The sequence below is a fragment of the Grammomys surdaster genome, unplaced genomic scaffold (genome assembly GCF_004785775.1).
Source record: "Grammomys surdaster isolate TR1022 unplaced genomic scaffold, NIH_TR_1.0 184, whole genome shotgun sequence".
NCBI classification, from domain to species: domain Eukaryota; kingdom Metazoa; phylum Chordata; class Mammalia; order Rodentia; family Muridae; genus Grammomys; species Grammomys surdaster.
This window is the reverse complement of record NW_021604629.1, coordinates 3600247-3620058: the sequence shown is the minus strand read 5'-3', so window position 1 is coordinate 3620058 and position 19812 is coordinate 3600247. Positions and strand designations below refer to the sequence as shown.

At 37.1% G+C, this 19812-nt stretch overlaps 1 protein-coding gene across 2 annotated transcripts in view; it reads left to right on the top strand.

Annotated features, from left to right (window-relative positions):
• Nucleotides 1-19812, top strand: part of Sbf2 (SET binding factor 2) — a 307253-nt gene that overhangs the window by 113850 nt on the left and 173591 nt on the right. The gene's annotated exons all lie outside the window — the stretch shown is intronic.

The window sequence follows — 19812 nt, the reverse complement described above, 5'->3', positions numbered from 1 at the left end:
ACACAGATATATATACACACACATACATGCACATATGTGTGCATGTGTGTGTGTATATAAATAGATAGCATGGAAGCTATGTATAGATAGATAGATAGATAGATAATATTGTAATAAAATATAACCTTAATTTTGTGTTAAATAGTATTTGAAGTCTTGATATATTCTTTGAAGTTCAGAATCTAAATTTTCTGGGTACAAAATCTGATTTTTGAAAAATGATTTATTTATTTATTTATTTAATGTATATAAGTTCACCATTGCTCTCTTCAGACACACCAGAAGAAGGCATCAGACCCCATTGCAGGTGGTGAGCCACCATATGGTTGCTGGGAATTGAACTCAGGACCCCTGAAAGACTAGTCAGTGCTCTTAACCACTGAGCCATCTCTCCAGCCCCAAATCTGATTTTTAATTACAGAAGAGAGAAGTTACCTATCATGAAACAAACTTAAGCTATTATTCTTTTATGGTGGAAGTTTAAAAGTTCATGTAGAATGAAACACTTATTATCTCCATTCCAGAATAACAACAAATACATATTATTTGCATTTCAGCATATTTCTCTTTGTCAGATCTTTGTAGGAAGCCATACCAACATTTCAAGGCTTTAGATTGTGGGACCAAACTAAGAAATATTTGCTGTGGCATATTTAATGAGATGTCAGAATATTGCTTCTGTGTAAATTTGGAAGTTACATTGCCAATGAGGTGATATAATTTACAGGTCTGTGCCTGTAGGCCATCTTGTCTCAGATTGTGTCCTTCATAGCGATAGAAATTGATGGTAAAAGGTTGCTCACATTCCTGTTTTGTTGCAGTAAAAAACCTGCCAGTGTGTTCTGTAATCCATGTACCACTCTATGTTCTTAGCTGACCTTTCATTTTAATGATGGTGTTGAGGCCTTACGCTGATCCTGAGAGTGCACTAGTCTTTATCTCCACATTCTTATTAACTCCCTTGAGTTGTCTAATGAAAACTAAATGCTAGTTTGACTTTTCCTTTCTCTCTTCTTCACGTGCATTCAGCTGTCAGACAAGCTGACAGAAAAGCAGTTAATAAGACATTGTTGGAGGTATTCTAGAAAGATGTCTAGGAATTCCTGGGCACATGAGTCTACTTTTTATTTGGATGTTATTTTACACATACTGATAAATTACTGACATTACTCAAACATTCGGATAGCCTTTACCATATTTATCTAGTGTTAATTTTTTGGCTCATTAGTTTATTATATGAAATCTTTATCCCCTTCTTTCACTCTCTCCTTTCTTTCCTGCTCTTTCTTTCCCTTTTTTGCACAATCCCTTATACACAGACACATTCTCTCTTTCCTTCTCTCTCTCTCCCTCTTCCACCTCTCCCCTCCCTCCTTTCCTCCACTCACCTCCCTAACCACCCCCGAAATCATTTGTCAGAAAATCCCATATTTATATATCTTTCCTCTGAATTCTTTGTTTCCCTGGGCTGAAGTGACTCTCTTATCACACTTTAAACTGGACATTACTATAATCATCTTAATAAAATATTATTATTCACTACCCATTCCACAGTCCCAGCCCAGTACATAACTGCATTTATTATGTTTAATTTTTATTTGTCTTTTCATCTTGAACATTTTCTTAGTCTTTATCTTATAATGTTGAAAAGTTTAAGTAATAATCCTTCCACATCCATTTTTAATAGAATGGCTCTTACATTGTTTTCTCTCATTTAGTTGAGATTGTGCATTAACAGAATACTGTAATACTTAACTAAATCAGGATTGGTGGGTATATGCCTATCATCACTTCATTAAAACATCTGAAAGAAAAGGATTGAGAATTTGGAGATAGCCTGAGCTACATAGTGAGACTTTCTTAAAAATAAAAAGGAGAAAGAGGGAGGAAAGAAAGGCCAACCAACCAAAGTCAAAGAAAGAAAGAAAGAAAAGAATACTTCCTAAGTATGTTCCTTCCAGAGATGTCCAAGGGTACACATTTGGATGTATACAGTGTCTATTAATAGGTATTAATAGATAGTGTCCATTTGGAAAGATGATTTTTAGATTTCTTCAATATATAGTTGCAAGAGTTGTATTGTTGTTTGTTTTGTTTTTGGGGGTTTTTGTGTTTGGTTTGGTTTTCATTTGCAACTAATAAGTATTCTATAAGAAGATATTTTAAGTCTGTATAAGTCCTGCTACTTGTCATTCATGCTCCCCTTGATTTAGTATTTACTATTGTTTCTTTTTGATAATATTGATATAGTGATCAATATATATCAATATTGATAGTATTTGGCTGATTCTGATTCTGATGTTTAGAACATGATTATCTACCAGTCACATATTCCCACTTCTTTATTAGTCAGCATTCCTTATTTTTGTGTTGTTTGTTTGTTTGTTTTTTTGGGGCAGGATCTATCTAACTGTGTAACTTGCTGTCCTGGAACTTACTATGTAGACCAGCTCAGTCTCACAGAAATCCACTTGCCTTGGCCTCACAATTACTGAGATTAAAGGGGTGTGCCACCATGCCCCACTAGTAGTTGAAAAAAAATATATATATATATATATCTTTTATTGTTTTACAGTCCAGTTACGACTCTCTTCCCGGTTCACCCTCCCACAGTTCCTCATCCCATTCCTCCTCCTCCCCCTTTAAGAAGATGTCCTCCCCCAAACCCCTACCTATCACCTTGACGCCCCCCCCCAACCAGGCCTCCTGACTACCTGAGACCTCAAATCTCTTGAGAGTTAGGCACGTCTTCTCCCACTGAGGCCAGACCAGGCAGTCCTCTGCTGTATATATGTTTTTAAAATATTTTTTTTTCATATATTTTGGTCATGTTCTTTTCCTCTTCCCCATCTCTTCCCAGTTTTCCTTACTCATCCAACTTCATGTTTTTTTCTTTCTCCATATCTCTCTGTGTCTGTCTGTCTTTCTTCCTCAGACACACACACACAGTTATTTTTGTGTTTGCCATCTACTCCTGGACATGCGGTCTACCTAGATTGTGATTGATACACCCAATTAGACTCCATTGGAAAAACTGATTTCCCTTTCCCAGTAGGTAACAATTGAAAATACCTTCTTGGTTAGAGGAAGAATTTTGTGTCTGCTTTCCCCTTCTTGGTGCTCAGGTTTTGGCTAGTTTGAACCTGTGTGTGCTGTCACAGTCTCTGTTACATATGTAAGTGTATCAGCCCTGTTGTATCTGGAGACACGGCTTTCTTGGAGGCATCCACCATCAGCGGCTCTTAGAATCTTTCTGTTGTCTCTTCCACATAGGTCCCTGAGCCCTGAGGGGAGGGCTTGATAAAGTCTCTCAGTCCTATACATTGTCCAGTTGTGGGTCTGTGTTAATTATCACTGTCTACAAGAAGAAACTTCTCTGATGAGAGATGAATGATGCTGTGCTCTATAGGGATAGCAGTATATCGTTAAGAATCATTTTATTGCTATGTCCTTTTTAGCAGAATAATGGTAGTAGGTTTTCTCCTAGAGCCCATGACTTACCTAGTTTCATAATCTTGGCCATTTAAGCAGTGTCAGGTATGGCTCTTCTCTCACAGAGTGAGCCTTAGTCCATTTTTTTAAAAAAAAATGGTTTTTTTACTCCCATAACATTTGTGCCACCAGTATCTTGCAGGCAGGTCACTGTTGTGGATCACAAGGTTTAATAACTGATGATATGCTGGGCGGTGGTGGCGCACGCCTTTAATCCCAGCACTTGGGAGGTAGAGGCAGGCGGATTTCTGAGTTCGAGAGTTCGAGGCTAGCCTGGTCTACAGAGTGAGTTCCCGGACAGCCAGGGCCACACAGAGAAACCCTGTCTCGAAAAACAAAACAAAAAAAAACCGAAACTGATGATATACATGATTATTTTCTCTTCTGGTAGCATGCAAAGTACCTTTCAACAACAGGAACTCCAGTTAGTAGGGCTGAAGCTTTTAGTTGAGCACCGGCTTAATTTAGCCTTGTTCAATTATATAAGTAAATTGTGTCATGAAGAATAACCCATAGCCTTGAAAATAGCCTGTGATGTTTGTTAGGAAAGCGTCTACAGGATTCCTTGAATAATGACTCAACAAGATATAACCCATTCTTCACACTGGAGATCTTATTTGGTGGCATAAGATGTCTGGTTGGAGCATTGTTTCCTCTATTATATGGTGACTCCACTTAAATTCTTTTCATATATGTTTATATTTTAGGAAGCTTTAGTAAGTTTCCATATGGCTCTCCAAAAGGCCTTTATTGTTTGTTGTCTTTCCCCTTATTTCCTCCTGTACCCTGTCTCATCCCACCCCCTTCCCCATTTAATCCTCCTATTCACATTTCCCCTCTATCTCTTTATTCCCTTATCTCTATTTCTCTTTCCTTGGAAGATGCCCTCCTCCTTTCTGGTCCCTTACTAGTAGCCTGGAAAGTGGAAAGATATCCCATGCTTCTTTATCAGTAGGATTAAAATTGTAAAAATGGCCATCCATTCAACCCAATCTTCACCAAAATTCTAACACAATTCTTCAACTTCATGTGGAATACAAAAAAACAAAACAAAACAAAAACAAAACCAATCCAAGGTATCTAAAATGATCTGGAATGATAAAAGAACTGCTAGATGTATCCCCATCCCACAGAGTTATATAAACATGAAACAGCTTCATATTAGCATTAAAGTAGGCATGTTGAACAATGGAATTGAATTGAAGACTCAGACAAAATTCCACACATAAACAGATACCTGGTTTGTTTGTTTGTTTTTTACAAAGAAGCCAAAAAATACACATTGCTAAAAAGAAATTGCATCTTCAACAGATATTCTGTCATACTGGATAGCTGCATTTAGAAAGAAAGTATTTTTCTCTTTGTTTCTATTTGGTTGATTTCCACCCTGAGTTTGACTATTTCCTGCTGTCTACTCCTCTTGGTTAAGTTTGTTTCCTTTTGTTCTAGAGCTCTCAGGTGTGCTGTTAAGTTGTTAGTGTTTGATCTCTCCAGGTTCTTTACCTGGGCACTTAGTGCTATGAATTTTCCTCTTAGCACTGCTTTCATTGTGTCCCATAAGTTTGGGTATGATGTGTCAACATTGTCATTAAATTCCAGGAAATCTTTAATTTCTTATTTATTTCTTCTCTGACCAAGTTATCATTGACCAGAGAGTTGTTCCGTTTCCATGTGTATGTGGGCTTTCTGTTGTTTTTGCTGTTACTGAAGACCAGCCTTTGGCCATGGTAATCTAATAGGATGCATAGGAATATTTCTGTCTTCTTGTATCAGTTAAGGGTTGTTTTGTGACCAATTATGTGATCGATTTTAGAGAAGGTACCATGAGGTGCTTTTGTTTTAGGGTGAAATGTTCTGTAGATATCTGTTAAATCTATTTGGTTCATGGCCTCTATTAGTTTCACTGTGTTTCTGTTTAGTTTCTGTTTCAATGACCTGTCCATTGGTGAGAGTAGGATGTTGAAGTCTCCCACTATTATTGTATGGGGTTCAATGTGTGTTTTGAGCTATAGTAAAGTTTCTTTTATGAATGTGGGTGCCCTTGCATTTGGGGCATAGATGTTCAGAATTGAGACTTTCTCTTGGTGAATTTTCCCTTTGATGAATATGAAGTGTCCTTCCTCATCATGCTCGATAACTTTTGGTTGAAATTCTACTATATTGGATATTAGGATGGCAACTCCAGCTTGTTACCTGGGACCATTTGCTTGGAAGAGCTTTTTCCATCCTTATACTCTGAGATAATGTCTGTCTTTGTTATTGAGGTGTGTTACTTGTATGCAGCAAAATGCTGGATCTTGTTTGCATACCCAGTCTGTTAGCTTGTGTCTTTTTCTAGGTGAGTTGAGTCCATTAATATTGAGAGAGATTAAAGACAGATGCCTGTTGGTTCCTGATATGTTTGATTTTGTAGGTGGCTTTTTCTGCTTATGAGTCTCTCCTTTTAGCTTTGTTGTGAGATGCTTAATATCGTGTCTTTTCGTTGGTATAGGTACCTTCCTTGTGTTGGAGTTTTACTTCTAGGATCTTCTATAGGGCTGGATTGGTAGATAGTTTGAATTTGGTTTTGTCCTGAACTATTTTGTTTTCTCCATCTATGTTGATTGAGAGTTTTGCTGGGTATAATAGCCTGGGCTGGCATTTGTGTTCTCTTAGAATCTGCATGACCTCTGACCAGGCTCTTCTGGCTTTCATAGTCTCTGTTGAGAAGTCTGATGTAATTCTGATACCTTGTGTGTTACTTGGCTTACCCAAGAGGAGTAGATGGCAGAAAATAAGGCAGGAAATAGTCAAACTCAGGGCAGAAATCAACCAAATAGAAACAAAGAGAACAATACAAAGAATCAACAAAACCAAAAGCTGTTTCTTTGAGAGAATCAACAAGATAGATAAACCCCTAGCCAAACTAACTAAAAGAACCTGAGGCAGTATCCAAATTAATAAAGTCAGAAATAAAAAGGGAGACATAGCAACAGAAATGGAAGAAATTTAAAAAAATCATCAGATCCTACTATAAAAACCTATACTCAACTGGAAAATGGATGGTTTTCTAGACAGACACCACATACCAAAGTTAAATGAAGAGCAGGTAAATTATCTAAACAGGCCCATATCATATAAGGAAATAGAAGAAGTCATTAAAAACCTCTCAACCAAAAAAAGCCCAGGGCCAGATGGATTTAGTGCAGAATTCTACCAGATCTTCAAAGCAGATCTGAATATTGATGCAAAAATACTCAATAAAATTCTTGCAAACTAAATCCAAGAACACATCAAAACCATCATTTACCACTGTCAAGTAGGCTTCATTCCAGGGATGCAAGGTTGGTTCAATATACAAAAATCCATTAACATAATCTACTATATAAACAAACTTAAAAGAAAAAAATCACATGATCATCTCCTTATGCAGAAAAAGCATTTGACAAAATACTACACCCCTTCATATTAAAAGTATTTGAGAGATCAGGAATTCAAGGCCCATATCTAAACATAATAAAAGCAATTTATGGCAAACCAACAGCCAATATCAAATTAAATGGGGACATACTTGAAGTGATCCCACTAAAATTGGGGATAAGACAAGGATGCCTACTCTCCCCATATCTATTCAATATAGTACATAATGTGCTAGCTAGAACAATAAGACAACAAAAAAACATCAAAGGGATACAAATTGGCAAAAAAGAAATAAAGCTATCACTATTTACAGGTAATATGATAGTATACATAAGCGACCCCAAAAATTCCACCAGAGAACTTCTCCAGCTGATACACAACTTCAGCAAAGTGGCCAAATATAAAATTAACTAGCATAAATCAGTAACCTTCTTTTATACAAATGATAGACAGGCTGAGAAAGAAATAAGGGAAGCAACTCCCTTCACAATAGCCACAAATAATATAAAATATCTTGGGGTAACTCTAACCAAGCAAGTCAAAGACCTGTATGACAGTAACTTCAAGTCTCTCAAGAAAGAAATTGAAGATCTTAGAAAATGGAGATATCTCTTATGCTCATGGATTGGCAGAATTAATATAGTAAAAATGACCATCCTACCAAAGCCAATCTACAGATTCAGTGCCATCCCCATCAAAATCCCAATACAATTCTTCAAAGACATGGAAAGAACAATTCTAAAATTCATCTGGAAAGGCAAAAAACCCAGAATAGCGAAAATAATTCTTAACAATAAAAGAACCTCATGAAGCTAAAAAGCTTCTGCACATTAAAGGACACCATCATTCAAGCAATGATGCAGCCTATAGAATGAGGAAAAAAAACTTTACCAATTATACCTCTGATAGAGGATTAGTATCTAGAACAAAGAACTAAAAAAAGCCTGAACATTAAGAAAACAAATAACTCAATTTAAAAATGGGGGTTTAGAACTAAACAGTTGTCGAAACCTGAAACACAAATGACTGAGAAGTACTTAAAGGAATGTTCAACACCCTTACCATAGGGGAAATACAAATAAAATACCTTGAGATTTCATTTTACCCTAATCAGAATGCCAAAATAATAAAACAAATTACAGCACATTCTGGTGAGTATGTGAAGAAAGGGGAACACTTGTTTATTGCTGGTGGGAATGAGAAGTATTGCTGCCACTATGGAATTCTGGGTGGAGATTCCACTAAAAGCTGAAAATGTACCTACCACAAGATACCATCTTAACATATAACCAAAAGATGCTACATCTTACCTGTTCATCCATTTTCACTGCTTCTCTATTCATAATAGCCAGAAATTAGAAACAGCCTAGATGTACACCAGCTTATGAATGGTTAATGAAAATGTGATAGATTTACACAATGGAATATTCATCTATTAAGTAAAAAATGAAATTTGTAGGTGAATGGGTGGAATTAGACAGTACTTCTGAGGGTGGTAATACAGGCCACAAAAAACTATTTACTTTTTCTTCCCTTCCTCCCTCCCTTCCTTCTTTTCTCTTCTTTCTTTCCTTTCCTTTTTTTTGGAGACAGTCTCACAGTGTCTGGAACTTGCTATGTAAATCAGGCTGGCCTCAGAATCACAGATTATCTGCTGTGGTTCTAAGTCTGGTATTAAAGGTGTGTGCCACCATGCCAAGTCAGCAGTTGACATTTCCTGTAAGCAAAGCTCTCTTTTCCTCTGGATGAACGGTGAGCTCATGGATTCATGGTTTCCCCACTTCTGTTCAGAAGCATATAATTCATTAAAGGTTTCCATGATTTTTATGCTTATGTTCTCCCATAACTGTCCAGTGGCCGCTTTCTAAGTTAGGTCTCCTTTGGTTTGTGGTTTACTTTTTATGTAGATACTTTAAAACGCTGTCATAACAGGCTCTGTTATGACAAACTTTAGCATTTTCTAGCACCAGTCCTGAAACGAGACATTTCATTAAGTAGTCTCCTCTGAGGAGGGATAATACTGGAAGCCATGGTCTGGGTTCTTTGGTACTTTAAATCTGTGTCTTAACAGCTTCCCTTTCATATAGCTCAGGTCTCTGCCCACGTGCCATTTTAAGAGGGTCAAAAAATTATACTTTATCCTTTATAACCAACTTCAAAACATTCAAAGCCTCTTTCCTCAGATTTTTTTCAATCCTGAAAATATAAGTTACCAGATTTCTGTCTTTGTGTGATGATGCGTAGGTGCTAGGTGCCAGATGAATTTGTAAGCCTCCTTTTCTATGTTAGAAACAAATTATTGTCATTTGAATTTCTTCTAAATGAGGGTAGGATTTGGGAAGGGGAAATAAATTAAAAGTTGTTTTGGCAGGTTTTAACTAATGTGTTTTTCTTTTATTTTTGGATTGTATTATCCATATCAGTTCAAAATAGATCTTAACTCATTTGGCATGAATTACTTCATATGGAATGTACTACGATACTTACTTAGAATAATAAAAAGAACTTCAGAATATACAGGATCCAAAGTAAAATTGTGCAGCTTAAAAATCTTAGCTCTTTTGTCTTTTCTAAGATACATTAACATGCTCAGTGATCACAACCAGACTTTGGCTTTAAACTTTTGATAACATGTTTCCAAAATTATCCAACTAGATAATATGAGCCTTGGCTTTTTAAAAGTAATGATTAAAAATATGACTGATACATTTTATTGCTTATATGAGATATATGTTTCTTAAGTTGTTTTATTTATGTTTAGATCTTTTAAAGTTTTTAAAAAATGTTTTGTGTTTCTTTTTTTTTTCTTTATTTTATTTATTTATTTATTTATTTATTTATTTTGGTTTTTCGAGACAGAGTTTCTCTGTGTAGCCTTGGCTGTCCTGGAACTCACTCTGTAGACCAGGCTGGCCTCGAACTCAGAAATCCGCCTGCCTCTGCCTCTCAAGTGCTGAGATTAAAGGCGTGCGCCACCACCGCCCGGCTGTTTTGTGTTTCTAAATCAATAAAGACATTTAGTGTATCAGCAAATTAGTTGCCAATAAAGAAATGGAGTTGAGATTAATGAGGGTGATTTGGGGAGGTAAGATAAAGAATGAAAAAGAAAACGACATAGAAGCCATCAGATACTGTTTTGTGATGTTTCTGTCTCAGTGGACATACAGTTGGGCTGTGGAGGCAAACCCAAAATTCAGGTGCATAAGTATCCCAGAGTGCTGCCCAAGTACTGCTCTGTGAAATAGATAGTGACTGAACACTGAGCAACAAGTGTATCTATAAAACTCTTAAGTAGATACTGGAAAACCAAGAGCTAAGAAAAAAGGCAATCTGGGCAAAAATTTGAGGACAAGAAACAAAGGTATGAGGTTTTTGATCAATTAAGGCTTGGCATGTTCTAGTTACTGTGCCAAAAGTTTGGTAGCGCTTTCTCTCATTCCATTATATTTAACTCACATCAGTTAATCTCATTTTAGACTTTCTGTTACATTACTATCTTACAGATGATACTGAAAGCCTAACCCAGGACAGTTAAGGGCTTGACTGTGCCTGTCTTAGGGAATGAGATACTAGACATATGCTATAGCAACTACAAAAGTTACACTAGTGTGCGATTGGCCTGCGCATAGAAGAAATGATGAATGTAAAAGTGGTAGATGAGAATTGAGAAGCACAGTCAAACACGTATCATAGCAGTGTCTTAGAGTGAAGGAAACCATGACGTTGGTGGGGCCTATACATTTCCTTTGTTTCTGTTGTTGTGTTGTGAGTCAAGTGTTTTTTTGATTTGCAATAGGGTCCAGTTATTCTGGCTTTGTCCTGGCCTTGTTTTTCAACCTCTGAACCTCAGGATTAAGGCTTTGCTGTCATACCCGATGAGCCTGTACAGTTCAATAAGTGATAATGAAGCACTTGGGAAGCTAATTTGAGGAAACAAATTCATTCATAATATCATAGAACAACTCTTCAGTGACTAAGGAGTCACCTGGAGAACTGAAGAAATAATAGGTTTCTGAACTTTCTCTAGACAAGTACATGTGGAACAGAGGAGAAAATTACACAATCAAGTAAATTGTGCTCATTCTGGAATATCTGAAACATGTAGGGAAAGAGAGAGGATAGAAAAAAATAAGTCTTCTTGGAATCAAGAATTTTTTAATTAAAATAATTATGTGCCTATCTGCCACATTATTCTATATAAATAAATTCTTGATAGATGTTTATTTCTTGTTGTGTAGATATTATAAATAGCACTGAGATGAATGTCTTTTGGATGAATTGTCACAAATATTGATTCTTTCAAGAAGAAAGCAATGCTGTTCTACCTTTCTCAATGAGAAATGAGTAGCCAACGGTGGCAACTGGATTGCTGATTGTGTGATGAACATCATTCAGTCTCACCCCAGAGACAACTTTGTAGACCTTTATCAAGGGACATGATAGAGACATAGAAAATTTGGGCTATTTGTAAATTCTATATTTATTTATTTTGTTCATTTGATAATTTGTAGTACATGCAAGTATCCATATGAGTTCTTTTTATAATGGTGAGTATTATTTTAGTGTGGCTATCCTTCTGTGCCTTCCATTTTCAAATGAGAATAAGCAAATTGTCAGGATGCTAAATTTTAGGTCACCTTGATATTCCTTATAAATACATCTTATAGGGAAAACTATCGCCGAATAAATGTAACATACTTAAATTTATAGGAGATATTTAAATTTAAAATCCCTTTTGAAATCAAGCTCCCAAACTTCTAGAATATCAAATGTCTTTTTTTAGATGTTGACTATTGAAGACTAACAAGAACTACAGTAAAAACTGTGTGTTGACAGGTTGTATTTATATATTTGTATGTCTCTACACACTTATATTTAACAGTTGGGAAGGAAAAAATTAGCAAAATGAGACAGGGTAGAATTTGGAAAGGGAATTGGGAGAGGGCCTGGAGAGGGAAGGAAAGGGAGAAAGTGATGTAAGTATATTTTCACTAAAAATGTATAAGAACAGTAAATTGAAATGCCCAAGATTCAACTCACAGGCCACATGAAGCTCATGAAGAAGGAAGATCAAGTGGGGGTGATTTGGTCCTTCTTAGAAGGAGCAACAAAATACTCAAGGGAGCAAATATGGAGACAAAGTGAGGGACAGAAACTGAAGGAGGGGCCATCTGAAGACCATTCCACCTGAGTATCCATCCCATGTGCAGTCATCAAAGGTAGAAGCTGATGTGGAAGTCAGGAAGTGCATGCTGATAAGAGCCTGATATAGATGTCTCCTTAGAGGTCCGCAAGAGTCTGACATATTCAGAGGCAGATGCTCACAACTAGCCATTGAACTGATCATGGGGTTCCCAGTGGAGGAGTTAGAGTGAAGACCATTGGAGCTGAAAGGGTTTGTGGCCCCATGAGGAGAGCAACAATACCAACCAATCACAGCTCCCAGGGTCTAAACCACCAGCCTGGGAGCACTTAGGGAGGGATCCATGGTTTCAGCTGTTTAAGTAAGAGCGGAGGGCCCTGCTGGGCATAGGTGGGAGAAGAGATCCTTGACCTCATGAAGACTGGACGCCCCAGGGTGTAGGAATTTGAGGGTGGGGAGGTGGGAGTGGGGGAGTAGGTAGGGGTACATCCACAGAGAAGCAGGAGGAAGGGTGAGAGGATAGGGGGTTCCTGGGTGGGTGGGGGGTGGGGTAAGGGGACAACATATGAAATGTAAATAAAACATCCAATAAAAAAATACAAAAAAAACTTTAAATACAAGAAAGATTATTATTATCAAGGATGAAAAAATGTCTGATCTTATTTTTAATTGATAGCTTTACTTCTGTGATACTGTCTCTGTTAAACAATTGTTTGCTAAACTTATACCTTATATCTTAGAGAGTTTACATGTAAGAGTGTAGAAGAAGAGTAAAAGGGTTAGCGTAAGTGAAAACACTGTAATCTGAGAAATTGCCATTCATTAACTTTGTAACCTTATCAGATCATTTCGTCTCTCTAGACACGATTGTTAATTTGCACAGTGAAATAGATGTATAGGTTTATAGTACCTTTTGCTGAATTATTTTTATTATGCCATGCTAATTATATCCATTTTTAAACGTATTTAAAGTTTTAATTATATATTTAAACTTTTTCCCTTTTTTTCTTGGATATTTTATTTACATTTCAGATTTTATCCCCTGGGTACATTTCCCCCCCGCCCAGAAACCCCCATCCTATCCCCCCTCCTCCTGCTTCTATGAGGATGTGCCCCCACCTACCCCACACCCTCGAATTCCTCCACACTGGGTGTCTAGCCTTCATTTAAACTTTAAGTATATATTTAATTATGTATTTAGATTTTAAGTACATATAAATTCCCACCCAAGTAATAATTCAATGAATACTATTCCAAGTGCTGTCGTATGCATACATCATACTAATTGGAACAGTATATATTGCAAAATTTATTGCATGATATGTACTTATAGGCAGCTATACTATTTTTTAAAGGAATGTGCGACAAGCCGTGTTTAATTGTAAATAAATGCTAGTTTCTTTAGTGTATATTTATGACTGAAGTTGAAATCTTGACTTTTGAAGTTAGTTTGCTATTAGCTTTTCCATCAGGAGTTCTGGGAAAATATAGTTTATTTAATGTAAGAACTAGAGACCTGGACACAGTGATGCACATTTTTACTTTTAGCAGTAGGGAGGAAGAATCAGATAGAGGCCAGTCCAAAGCAGAGGCAGATAGATCTATGAGTTTGAGGCCAGCTGGTATACATAGTGGGTTCCATGTCAGCCAGGACTACGTAGAGAGACCGTCTCAAAGGAAATAAAGAAGGAAAAGAAAAAAATCTTGTTTCATCAAATAGTATTAATATACTGTTTTGCATTAGAAAAATAATCACATTTTATTCTTATTTTTTTACACTAATCTTAACAGACACTGAAAAGACACATTAAGATTATCATTAACTCTAGTGGCTCACAAAATAACATTCTTAAATTTATGAGAAACTAATTTTAAGGTGATTTGTTGTGCTTGAAAGGAAACAGACATGAAGCTTATGTGCTTTTTCCCGTCTCTCATGAAGGGTTGCACTCTCTTTTCCTCAAAAGTCAGGTGTTATACTAGTAGTATTTCTCTCAATTTTCACATTTTATCATCATTTATAAGTTTTCTTAATAATTCTTTAAGCCAAAGCATTCTCAAAGAATAATCTAATAGATGAAATATGTATTACTTATGTTTTTAGCATAAATGATGAAAGGAAACATGGTTCTATGCCAGTAACTATATATGTTAGTTTACACTAAATAATTCATTAATTCTGACTTACAAGCTATTAGTTGTTGAGCAAAAGCTGCTTTAAATAGTATATTTAGTAAATCTTCTTGAAATAAAAGGTGCCAAAACATCAATAAATCATCATACTCTGATATTAAAACTAATGTTCAGATTTAGTTTTTCTTAACTACAATGATAAAATTGGCAACAAATTTTAGTTCAGTGTGTATAACAAAAATTTAGGTTACTATTTTTTAAGGTTATATGGATTAAAAATTGTAAATCCAAGTGACAGGTATGTAAGGATACATTACAACTCAAGTCAGTCAAGCTACAAAGTATGTTGCTTCTTTTTTTCTTTTGTTCTTTTTTATTGAATATTTTCTTTATTTACATTTCAAATGTTATCCTTTTTCCTGACTTCCCACCTCTATCCCATCCCGTTAAAGGCTAGACTCGCAACCAAAAACTATGTTGCATTTTTATTTATTTATTTATTTATTTATTTTTTATTTATTTTTTTAAATCAAATCATAATTTTTACTTATTCACACAGGAGTTATAAACACAAAAAGGCAGGACATGGAGAAGGGGATGACACCAGAGCGTGGGTGTTCAGGGGGAGTACAGATATCTTTCAGAACAGGGTATCAGATGGGTGAAGGTTCAGGAGACAGGTCACTATGACTCTACCTATGATTCACTTGTCCTTTTCTAAGTTGATATTATCTGCCAAGGCTACCTATATACTAGGTATACAAGGTCTATGACTACTCAGGCTGGTAAATTTCCACAAAAGCTGTCTGTTTACATAGCTTATAGCCATGTTTCAATGTTTTTCCACAGAGACCCAAGACTTGGTGTTAGTATACATGTATGACAGACCTATTGCTGATTTTAGGCCTATGGCTGATTTTAGGCCTTCAATGTGTAAGCAGGGATGCCCCTGACATCTCCTCTCTTCTCTAAGTATAGAAGGGCTGTGGCGATTCTAATCTTGGGAAGGCAGGGATAGAGGCCTGACCTCCAGTAATTGAAGGGGACTTTGTAATGCCTCCGGTCCCCCGTCATTGTCCAGTGAGGCATAAGGGCCATACCCATCCTGATGTCTTTTTCCTGGAGAGGGGATGCTTTTGACATCAACCCCTATGCAGTCAGGCTTGTCTCTCAGGGAACCCAGAGAGATATTTTTAACTTTTATTTATATTCCCTTACAGTGCTTAGCCTCGCAGCCTAAGCAAGAATTCAGATCGCCTGTCAGAGGGGGTTCTGGGTGGCCCCTCTCTGCTTGGTCTAGGGGCGGAAGTCCCCTCTTTTAGGTTGGGTGGAGATGGGCTTTGGGAACACCCTGGATAGAGTAACAACCTCATCTTGAGTCTCGTGGTCCTCCATAGCTAACTTATGATAATGCATCTGAACAGATTTTGCTACCAAATTATTTATCTGTTGTTTCACAAAGTTAGTCAGCCTATTTAAGGCCCAGGGACCAAAAATAAGCTCCTGAGCTTCCCTTACTGCTGGATTTCTCTTTTTCACCTTTCCTCCTTACTGTTCTGATTCTCTTTATATCTTAATGATATGTTTATCTTTTTAAATCCCATTTTACTGCTGTGGGCTTCAGAGTCCTCTCAGCCGGGTGACTAACACTAGCTAGGACATTGTTTTGACTACTGCTGTTTGTTCACCTGTGCTGCTGTTAGCGTTTACGTGACTCTGAGTTTCCTGTCATGGAGGCTGTACCCTATCCTTCTGTGGCAGGTGCTTTGTAGCTTATGAGCTATAAATGTTTAATAAATAAACAAGCACTAATACATTGCTATTTACCTAAAACAGTTTAGCCCTTTGTTTTAAAAATAATACAAAGAAAATTGTTTTGCTCTGAGTGTGCATATATTTTTATGTGATCCATATCAGCTATAATCCCATGGCCTAAAGGCATTTGAAATATAGTGTTCTAAACACTTTTCATATTAAAAGTGCAAGCAAACATAATACAAATGCACATACTTTCCATATAGATAGGCCTTTAAAAACTTGTGTTTGTGTATGACATATTCTGATGTCACTGTACTTATAGTTACCTTTAAATTGTTTTATAGGCACTATTTCTAGAGGCTTCTTGCTATCTTCTTTTTACATAAGAGAGAGAGAAAAAAAACCAAATTGAAAAGTAGTAGAACTCACATATATTGTCTTTGATGAATGCAGGATATATTGCTTCCTTTATATTGTGTATTCTTTTCTTCTACCCATGTCCTATATGAATATGCATGTATGTATGTGTGTATATATGTATATGTGTACACACACAGAGAGAGAGCTAGTTTTTTCACTTATAAATTTATTAATACTTAGTACTTAATACATAGTATTATATATAACATCATAAAATATTCAAGACAGGCTCTGTGTCCTTTTCTATCCTTTGACATTTGCTTCCCTCTCCTTGTAAGCAATAGTCATTGTGATAGGCAAAAAAGCCTGAAGAGCTCAAATGTTTGAACTATTTTCCTCCTAGCATTATATTTATTCACAAGTATAGTCTACATGAATGCACAAAATACAACTATAATGTCAATGCCTTTATACATTTTACTCTCATAGGCTGTAATGTCAAATACTACTGTTCAAATTTGAGAGAAAAGTTATTTTGATCTTCCAATAACATACAAAAGTTTAAATAAAATGTTTGTGGCAACAAGTTTGAATATTGATATATTAGTTTATTATTTATATTAGTCTAAATGATTTCTAAATTATTATTAGTATACATTTTGAAAAATTAAAGTGGTGAATATATTACCAGTGTTTTATCAAAATGATTCCCATATCATACTTGCTTTATGTGTTCATTTACTACTGTAAATCCAATAATAAATATTAGAGGTTTTCATTTTAAATTTTTTTGTCAGCACATATTTTAAAATTTTTTTATAAATTATCTTACTTTTTGTTTTACAGTCTAGTCCTATTCCCCTCCCAGTCTACCCTCCAGCAGTTCCTCATCCTATTACCCTCTCCCATGCCCTTACAGCCCCATCCCCACACCTCTGTCTCCAAGAAAATGTCCCCACCCCCCCATCCTCCACGCCATTCTCTCCAGGCCTCCTCACTCCCTGGGGCCTCAAGTCTCTCTAGGATTAGGTGTATCTTCTCCCACTGAGGCCAGGTCTGGCAGTCCTCTGCTGTATATGTGTTGGAGGCCTTGGATCAGCTAGTGTATGCTGCCTGGTTGGTGGATCAGTGTCTGAAACATCTCAGGGATCCGGGTTAGTTGAGACTGCTGGTCTTCCTATGAGCTCACCCTCCTCCTCAGCTTCTTCTAGCCTTTCCCTAATTCAATCACAGGGGTCCCCAACTTTAGGCCAATGGATGGGTGTAAGTATCTGCATCTATCTCAGTCAGTTGCTTGTTGGGCCTCTCAGAGGACAGCTATGCTAGGCTCCTGTCTGTAAGTACACCATAGCATCTTCACTGGACTTCCTTTCCCTCAATCTCTTCTCCATTTTTCCCTGCTGTTCTTATAGACAGGAATAACTCTGGGTCAGAGATTTTGACTGTGGGATGGCAATATCATCCCTCCACTTGATGCCCTGTCTTTCTGCTGGAGGTGGACTCTACCAGTTCCCTCTCCCCACTGTTGGGCATTTCATCTAAGGTCCCTCTCACCTCTGAGAACTAGTTTTTTGGTTTTTTGTTTGTTTGTTTTAGTGTTTTGTTGTTGTTAGTGCTGCTGCTGCTGTTGCAGTAAATAGCGTCACTCTCAATCTAGGTTTAAAACTTAATTACCTTTTTTCATTTTTAATCATCCATATTATAGCCATCCACAAATCCTAGCTCAGAACTAGGATTTACAGTTACCACACTACTGTTTATCTTGCCTGAACTCCAAACAGACTTTTAACCAGCCTTTACCTCCTTATAAGCTAAATGACACTTAGCATAAGATTGATTATTAAAAACAAAATTTCAATCACTCTTAAATACATGGCATTCAGAATAAAAACTCAGTTGCTATCCTTTGAGCTCAGAATAAGCAGTTCCTGCCTTCTCTTCCAGTTATTAGCCAGTCTCCCAGCTGCTGAGCCTGCCCCGGGTCCTTTGCATTTGCCTGTCTATCTGCATGTCTGCTTAAATTCTTAAATTCCCCTCTTCGATATCATCTTCTTTTCCCAGTTAGTGCCTAGAACACACTAGATACACCAGTAAAATAGTGTTAAATTAATAAATGGATATGTATGACTTTAGGCGTCTTTTCTAGTTTGTATACCAACTTTACAGGCTCTCTAGATCACCATACGCTTGTTAATAAGATAATTAGATGTTTCTTTAAGGTCATTTATAATGGAATATAAACTCTGGATTCAGACTTCAGTTTTAAGATTTATTAACTTTGAACAAATTCTTAATCTTTTGTACTTCAGATTTGTTCCTCTATATACTGAACATACTAATAATAGCACCTGGCTTTGGGGATTGTTAGAAGGATGTAATGAGATAATGTAGTTAGGAATGAAGGTTTTAGAGCTGGAGATACGGCTTGGTGGTTCCAAACACTGGTTGTTCTTTCAGAGGACCTGGATTCAATTTTCAGTACCCATATGATGACTCAAAACAACTCTCCGGGATCCAAACCTCTTTTCTAGCCCCAGTGGACATTGTGTGCACATAGTATACAGACATACATACAGAAAGAACATTTGTCCATCTAACATTAAATCAAAGGTTAAAAAAGTAAGAAAGAATACTGGTAGAGACAGATTTGGAATCTAGCCCACTATTCAATATTTCTCCTATAACAGTACTTAACACATAAAAGGTGTTCCATAAGCTTTTTGTTTCCTTTAGCTTTTACTATGAACTCCTTTACACATTACTCATATTTTATTTTTTTATTGGATGTTTTATTTACATTTCATATGTTATCCCCTTACCCTATCCCCCCCACCCAGGAACCCCCATCCCCTCACCCCTCCTCCTGCTTCTCTGTGGATGTACCCTACTACCCCCTCACTCCAATCTCCCCACCCTTAAATTCCCAGCCACTGGGGCGTCCAGCCTTCATAAGACCAAGGATCTCTTCTCCCACCTATGCCCGACAGGGCCCTCCACCCTTACATATACAGCTGGAGCCATGGATCCCTCCCTAAGTGCTCCCAGGCTAGTGGTTTAGACCCTGGGAGCTGTGGTTGGTTGGTATTGTTGCTCTCCTCATGGGGCCACAAACCCTTTCAGCTCCAACAGTCTCCACTCTAACTCCTCCATTGGGAACCCCTTGATCAGTTCAGTGGCTAGCTGTGAGCATCTGCCTCTGAATATGTCAGACTCTTGCAGACCTCTAAGGAGACATCTATATCAGGCTCTTATCAGCATGCACTTCCTGACTTCCACATCAGCATCTACCTTTGGTGACTGCACATGGGATGGATACTCAGGTGGAATGGTCTCCAGATGGCCCCTCCTTCAGTTTCTGTCCCTCACTTTGTCTCCATATTTGCTCCCTTGAGTATTTTGTTGCTCCTTCTAAGAAGTACCGAAGCACCCCCACTTGGTCTTCCTTCTTCATGAACTTCATGTGGCCTGTGAGTTGAATCTTGGGCATTTCAAGGTTCTGGGCTAATATCCAATAATCAGTGAGTGAC